The following is an 8159-nucleotide window of genomic DNA, read 5'->3' on the forward strand; positions in this document are numbered from 1 at the left end:
AGGAATCCCGCGCTGCCTCCGTGGGGCTTGGCCTCTCCGCCGGCCCCCTAACAGGCGTGCGCCCCCGGTTTAAACGGCACATGCGAGGCACCATCTCTGGTAATCCTTAATCGGGTCTTTGAAGACACGCATTCCTGTAGGAAGTGAAAACTTTTGTCGAATTTCCTCCAGGGGCGTGTACGCTCTTCTTTTATCCTCAACTTCCAGCTTTTTTTGGTAAATTTCTTCTATTAAGGTATAGTCTTCAGAAGGAAGAGTGAAGAGACGCCGTATGTTTCCCAAAAGGGATCAAGGGTATGGCATGCATCTATGTTGTCAGTGTTCAGGGAAGGGGTAATGATGTAGCCTGTAGATCTGTGTCTGCAAAAAATCAGAGTGTGTGTGTATCCTGTTCACAAGAACAATCTGCTTGCATGTGCGTTTATACAGAACTGTGCTCACCTTTAGATTTAAGTTACATATGACCAGTGTAAATGATTAAGACTGTGTTGTGGCCGTGGTAGTTCTACGAGAATCTTGGCTTAGAAAACCACTTACTGAATAAAGAGTGAAGCTGGGAAGTCTAGTGGTATTCCTGTGTCCACGAAAACATTGCAAGTTCACAGCTGACAGTGTGAACTCTCCCATTCCCCTCTCTCCCCTTCTGAACACCCTGGGGAAAGTAAAATTCAACAGGACAGGTGTCTGTGTGGGTTGGCCCTCACCACGCCATATGGTCAAAGCTTTAAAACCCACTTGCCCCACACAAGATATTCCAGACCAGAAGAGCTGTGAACATGTGAGCAGATCTCAAGTTTTGTTTAAGTAACTGGGTATAAGAATTCCTCCCTGTCCAACTGTACCCTTCTTTTCTACTCACCACTGACAGCATCTGAGATTATAGACTACCAGAGAAAAGATATGCTGGAGAAAACACAAGTGATTCTATGAACAGCAGCCTTCTCTCCTAGGAGCAAGAGCCCTTGGATGATGAACACAAGTGAGTAATGACTCTTCTTCTAAAGGGCTGTGGAAAGCTGCCTGGCAACAGCATGTGGGAAATCACACATGTTTTGGACTCCTGAGGTGGTAGTGGCCGTATCCTGATACTTCGTCATGCAGCCTAACTAAAGCAAAGAGCAAGTGCTCTTGATCTCCAGAACACTGGATACCTTCCACTATGCAGAATCAGTTTCCCTCCCTAGCAGAGGAGGAAATGCAGACATTTAGACTTATATCAGCCCAGATCCATAAATGAGGTATTCAGGTAGGATTTAGGTACATAAATCCTGCCTAATCCTAGCATATGCTTTGCCAAACACCTTCCTTAGGCAGCTAGATTTTGCCAGTACCTTGCCTTGCAGCCTTCTTTCTGCTTTGCATATGTTTAGAATTGCTGCCATCTTAGTAAAACCAAACGACACTTAAAATCTGAATTCTCAGTCGAGGTGTTCCTCCAAGTGCCGCAGCTGCCTGGTAAATATTGCACATTCAGGCCACACCTAAGAAGGACTTACAAGATTAGTTTCTGTATAACTTAGAGCAAACAGGTTGGCAGCAGTCACCACCATGAACACTACAGAAAACCTTTTCAGCCTGAAGGATGAAGGGCTTTTAAAACCATGTCCTTGTCTTCCCAGGAAAATGCTTTTGCCCCAAGCTATAAGCCATTCTGAAGCTGAGACTATTCTATGAGTATACTGAAGGTGCTCCTCCTTCCACTTTGAAGTCACATTATTTTGCAAATATAATTATTAGGCTATTGGGTGGTGACATGATTTGCTGGTCTCATGAATAGGAAGCTCATTCAGGGAGTGATGGAAGATCTTGGTTCTGCTCCATTGTTCAGGGTCTCATGTATTTTATGTTAAACAGTCATCAAATTAAATTCAATATTAGTTCTGGAACACATGGAAGACACAGTACAACTGTGTTTGCAGATGCTAATCCTGCAAGGTGCTGTGCAGTGTGAACTCACAGGAATTTCTGGGATCCCAAAGTTTTACCATTTTGGGGAAGAGAGCTCATGAACTCCAAAAACTATGAGGGAAACCACACATGCATCATTTGTGCAGGCTGGTCCTAGTAGTTTTTCTTTCTGAAGGCTGCTGTTACTTCCATGGGTAAAACTGCTTCAAATTTAGTCTAAAAGTTTGATAAATACAAATCACATATTGAGTTTTTACAAAGTCCAGTAAGACAATGTCTTTTCTACAGTCAATTAAGTGCTTGAATGCTCTTAACAGAGGGACTCAAAAACAGGTTTTTTTTAAAGCCACATCACTAAGGGGAGTAAAAATCTCCTTTAAAAGCCGTTTCTATAATCATAACAACTCCATGAATAAGTTAAGATTCTATGTATTATACTTTTCACATCATTCTTTTTTTATTATAAAAATAAGGTAATTATTCCAGATGTGAAATTGGCCAATCTGATTTACAAGACTCAGACAAATCCATCAGGATGCTCCCATGTGACCCAACACTTTTTTTTCCCAGAAGATTGCAGTTTGAAGACAAACTGTTGAAGTGGTGACCACCACTGACAACTGTTCACTGCTTCTTGCATGTATGGCCTGATGTATCTGCTGCTTTTGTCACTCATGGGAAGTGGACAGAGGATGTGGAGCAAATCGTTTATCTGTGTGTGAGGCAGAGCCTTCCCTGCAGTATGTCAGCCACCCATCACTGAGAGCTTGGAATAAAGTAGAAAGCTGGCTCTGCTGGGCTTTTTCCAGTGGTTCTCCATTCTGACTCTACCTTTTTTCCTTCCTCTTTCACTTCTCTATGACAGTAGCTTTCCTAGCAACTCCCCCAGGGTCAGGGAGTACTAAGGAAGCAGTACGTTAATAGATGTTTAAAAAAAATAATAATCATTTTGTCTCAATAATATATTCATAATCAAAATATTTAAAATTCCTGAGGCAAAAGAACCCTGCCCACAAAACAATGAATCCCTTTAAGTGGGATTAATTAAAAACTAGCACTGGGAGAACATTCATTGAGTAAGACTCAAGAGAAGTCTACCCATACCTCCCCAACAGGTATGAGGTGACAACAAACATGTGATGAGCCAAGAAAAAAAGGACTACATCTAAGTATAGCATCTGATGAAGCCAGGAGCTTCTGAAGCAGGGAGTGGATTGCAGTCCTGATGCTCCACCTAAAACCTCTTCACAGAACTGTGTTTGTCAGGATTGATTCTGTGTATTCTGTCAACAGGAATCAAATTGGATGAGGTTATTTCATGGAGTCTCTGACTTTACATTTTTTATGCTGTTTAATTAGCAAGACAATATAATGCTGAATGTTGCAAGAAGAGATCATTGCTGGTGGTGCAGTTTCATGTTACATTTTCTCATGAGGGAGCTGCCTCAGAAGGATGAGTGTTGGTTTTACCCCATCCCTAAACATGAGTTTTTCTTGCTTCTGTACCAATATTGCCATTGATATTGTCATTTAATCACAAATCCTCTCAAGTAATTTATTTCCTATCAGATCAATAAGCTGATCCAACTTGTCCTGTGGTCACTTCGGAACTAGACCCAACACATGGGGTAGGAAGAGAAGAGACACTTTTTTTAGGCTACGTTCCACAATAACGGGGATGGGGGAAATCAACAAATACTCTGACTGACATTCTCTGGAGTCAGGGTATCTCTGTGTAGTTGAAAGAAACAATTAGCCTAAGTCAGAGGAAATAAGAAAGAGGAAAAAGCTGTCTAACACAGATTCTGCAGATCGCTGTGTTGGTAGAATTGAGCCTCTCCTTTGCTCAAAATAAAATCGATTATAACAGTTGAGGGCTCCTGTGTGGTAGCTCGGAAGTCTGCAAATTTTTCTAAGGGTCATTGGTACAAGTGGCAGAGTAGTCCTCTTCTGGGTTAGTGTAAAGCATCAATCTGACTGAACAAGCATTGGGTCATTAGCCTCCCTGTCATCAGCATAAGATATCCTAGCAGAGTGTTTTCACAGTCTGTGAGATACAGAACTAAAGCCTGCACTTGCTCAGGCAGTAGAAACAAAGTGTTATTTTACCGTTTTGTAAGTTTTGCTGTCTATGCTTGGACCCAGAAAGTAGCTTTGCTCATTTCAAACTCTTTTTCTTTTTTTTTTTTTTCTAGCTGCAGTTAATGATTTCTAGGTATAGCTGTAAAAATTTTGTTACTTTTGGGACAGTGAATCGTTATATGAGGCCGATTTCTTTTAAAGATCCTGTCAGACTAATACAAAACAAACTCCAAAGCCAGAGCATGAGTTTTCTTTTTCCTGGCAGGCAACATCAGAAAAGCAAAACAGCTTATTACTCTCTGAACCAGCAGCATCTTGTCAGAATTATATTGACCATTGGGTGCAATTTGGAACAAAGAACACTCTTCTTGTAACAAGTCTATTTTCAGAGACTTATTTAACTTACTGTCTACATCATGTTACCATGATGAGCTTCTCACCCAGTCTTCCAGCCTGAAATGATGGATGCCATAATTGGGACTTTCAGGTTTCTTTTACTGATTGCATAATACTCAGTATCTGGGGAGGGACTTTTTACAAGGGCATGTAGCAATAGGACAAGCAGAATGGCTTTAAACTTGAAAAGAATAGATTTAGATTAGAAATTATGATGAAATTCTTTACTGTGAGAGTGGTGAGACACTGGAACAGGTTGCTCAGAGAAACTGTGGATGCCCCAACCCTGGAAGTGTTTAAGGCCATATTGGACTTTGGGCAACCTGGTCTAGTGGAAGGTGTCCCTGCCCATGGAAGTGGGGGGGTGGAACTAAATGGTCTTTCAGATCCCTTCCAACTCAAACCATTCTATGATTCTATGATCTTTAAAAAGATTGAGGCCTCAAGATCAAGACCTACTTTGCTGGAACCTTCTTCCTTTTCACTGCATTTGACAACCTTCTTGTTTAGGAAGCCCTCAAGCCTACCATAACAATGGTTTCCTGGGACTGTCACACAACAGGCAAATGACATTTTTTAACCACATTTATTAGCAGTATTAATTTAAAATAATATTAGGAAGGAAAGAATTAGTGAGGGAAATACAGTGATCTCAATATCCCACTTGTCTCTCACTAGTTAGCCACAGCTGGCTGAAGCCAGGCAATTTCATCTTTCAAATAACCCTCTCATTTGAATCATCCAGAAGAAAATCATATAGAGTGCAACACAAATAAATGTTATGTCTCTCAGCTGGCTCTTCTGTTTCACAGATCTCTTCAGTATCTGGTAGACTTTACCATCTCCTTTTCTTCACACGGTTCTCTTAATTGCTGCTGTCCGACTCCTCAAAAACCTGTGTTTCAAACTCTAGGAGGTGCAGAAGCTTTCTGTGTTCTGGAAGAAACAGAAGATGACCAGTATTTATCCTAAAAATTGTCTTTAGTCAGTTATTGTTTGAACAAATAAAGAGAAACTTCATATGGAATATCTGAAAGGGCTTCACCTGGGGTTTGCATTATGTAAGATACACAGAGCCCTATGGCTGAAAGGGCTTTCACTTATGTGATTTTTCTCATACCTTCTCTCATGCATTTAGCCCCCATCCGTCCCTTTTTTTTTTTTTTATGGGGCTAGTAAGAATTTCAGTATCTTTCTTTAATGCTGCTAACTGTATAATGATTTTTAAGCTATCCCCATTAAACTTTCGGCAACTGAGAGTCTTGTTTTCAGAGTAAGGCGAAATAATAGTGTTTCCCCCTTCAGATTTTTGTAGACAGCCCTGTTGCAATCTTGATGATATTTTCCTTAAAACCATAGTGTTGCAGGTACGTTTGCCATGAAGTACTTTAAGTGGTACTATTTTTGCAAGACATTTAACTTCATAATCAAATCATGGTCCATTTTCTGTAATTACCACAGTTGGTGTAATACATATGTCAGTCTTTATGGACTAGACATAAGATTACCAGTGCAGCAGTGATATTCTTTAATAATGTTGTAGCAGAGTAACAAGAAAAGTAATCTATTTTTAGTCTGTAATTTTTCACAGCATCATAGGCAAATCCAGGCCACCTCTTAACTTGCTGATCTAAAGTTTCCTTGAGTATATTTAAACATGAGCTAGTATCTGGTCCAACACTTATGTTGTTAACAGCACTCACCTTTTATTATCTTAGCACTTTCTTTCTGGCCTGGCATGTTTACTTGAAATTCTATTCTGATTTTGCTATATTTTTGTGAACTTCAGCTTTCCTATGCACATCTTTTCTATTTTATCTTCAGGAGCTCCCATTCTTCCATAGTTTCAGCTCTCACAATGGGAGGTAAGACAGTTTTTGTTCTTTCACATGTTTCCTTTACATCTGATTCACATTTTACTCATAGTAAGAATATTTTGTTCACTGCATGATGTAAGTTTCACCTACTTGTGCTGAACAGGTATATAACAAAAAAAAAAGATTATTGAAACTTTACTTGCAGAATTGTGTCCAACTCATGTTCAGTGTATTTCAGGTGCTGAGATTGGATTTTTTCTGACAAAAGTAAGGCATCACCAAGATCACTTTTACAGCAGCAGTGGGCTAGTCAATATAAGCTGTAGTGCAGTTCTCAGGTACATGTATATGCTCTGTTGAATCACACCTTGGACTGTTCTGTCTACACTGACGAGCACTCTGTTAACACCAAAGGGATTCTTCCCCAAGCAGAAGTAGAGACCTATATTGTAGACTGCTGTAGTGAGAGGAGACAAATCCCATCTGAAACGTAACAGCCATTTGGACAGTTCCTTCAAAGAATCCCCTATATAGAATACTTCTTTTAAAGACACTTGTAGTCACTAATGGGAAGCTTTTGAAAAATGTTTTTGCTTCTTATGAATACAGCTGGTTTGTTGCGTTTTTTAGACTTCAGCTCTGAATCTTGAGATGTGCTTCTTCATTTTATGATGTAGTTCTGTAGCATCAGCTGGCTTCCCTTTCAAAATTTGTAATCAGATCTATCTCTGTTCTTCCAGGCCAAGTTAATTCTCACAGTCTTCACTAAACTAAATCTGTGTTCTTCTAGAAGCCTTTTTCTGAATTATGGGTCTCTTGATCCCTATAGTATTCTGATCTCGATCTGATTTTGCAAATTACATGATTAACAGTACTTTCAAACATTATAAGTATCTTGAAAGATTTCCTTTTTGGTTTTAGTTATACAACTACTGTATCTCAAGTATTTCAGTCTTTCCAAGAGCACAGTATTTTCTCAAATCTCTACAGTACAGGATTTCTCATTTGCAATCTGGTGCTTCTGGTCTTGCAGTACTCAGAAAGAGAGTTACCTTAATTCATCTTCCTTTTCATCAGTCCTATCTCCTTTTTAAAGAAAAATCATGTTATTTGATTGAATCCTCTCCAACCATATCCTCAATTTCTGGAGAGTTTAATCTGCTTTGAACTTTTTTAGTTTCTGCTCCATAGTGTTATTCACTTACCACTTCTTCTAGTCGTTTATTTCTCTATGCCATCTTTTGGTTTTGTTTCTGGTAGTGCTCACATGTAAGGCTTTTAAGTGGCATTAAAGAAAATGCTAGATTAGTGATAAAAAGGCATCTTTAATACAAAAAATGGGTAACATGCATATATATAAAAGTAATAAATATACAAGAGAAGAACTTTGTGAAGGGGAAACTAAAAATGTTACACTAAGCCAGTTGCTGGCACCAAGTATTACTGACAACAGTTGCTGTACTGGAGAGTGTTACATCCTCTAAGACAATGGGTCATTTGGTTACAGTCAGAAGCCCAGTGTCATTGGTCTTGCTAGTTCTTGCATAATCTAAGCAGTTAGTCTGTACATTAAATTTACTGGCTTATTCTGTTGTACTCTCTATATTTCCGTATACTATTGTAATCAAAATGGTTTTCAACTGGGATTCTTTTATTTGTGGAGTTCTCTTTTCCTGGGGAGGTAGGAGCCATGTGTGGCAGGGTTGTATTCACTGAAAACAGGATTATCTTTCATTAAACACTTAGTAGTTCACAGACTGCACACAGTCTGTTACTCCCTGGTTATATATTGCTGCTAATACATCTCTCTTTTTCCCCAGTTTCTTCCATTTGTCCCAGCTTGTAGCAAAAGTTAATCCAGCTTGATCTGTAGCAGTTCTCCTTTTGTCCTTACACTTTCAGTTTTCTTAAATTAGATTTTCTTTATTGAGCAATATCAATCTCTTTTTTTTCCCT

Source organism: Nestor notabilis, unplaced genomic scaffold (genome assembly GCF_000696875.1).
Source record: "Nestor notabilis isolate BGI_N333 unplaced genomic scaffold, ASM69687v1 scaffold214, whole genome shotgun sequence".
NCBI lineage: Eukaryota > Metazoa > Chordata > Aves > Psittaciformes > Psittacidae > Nestor > Nestor notabilis.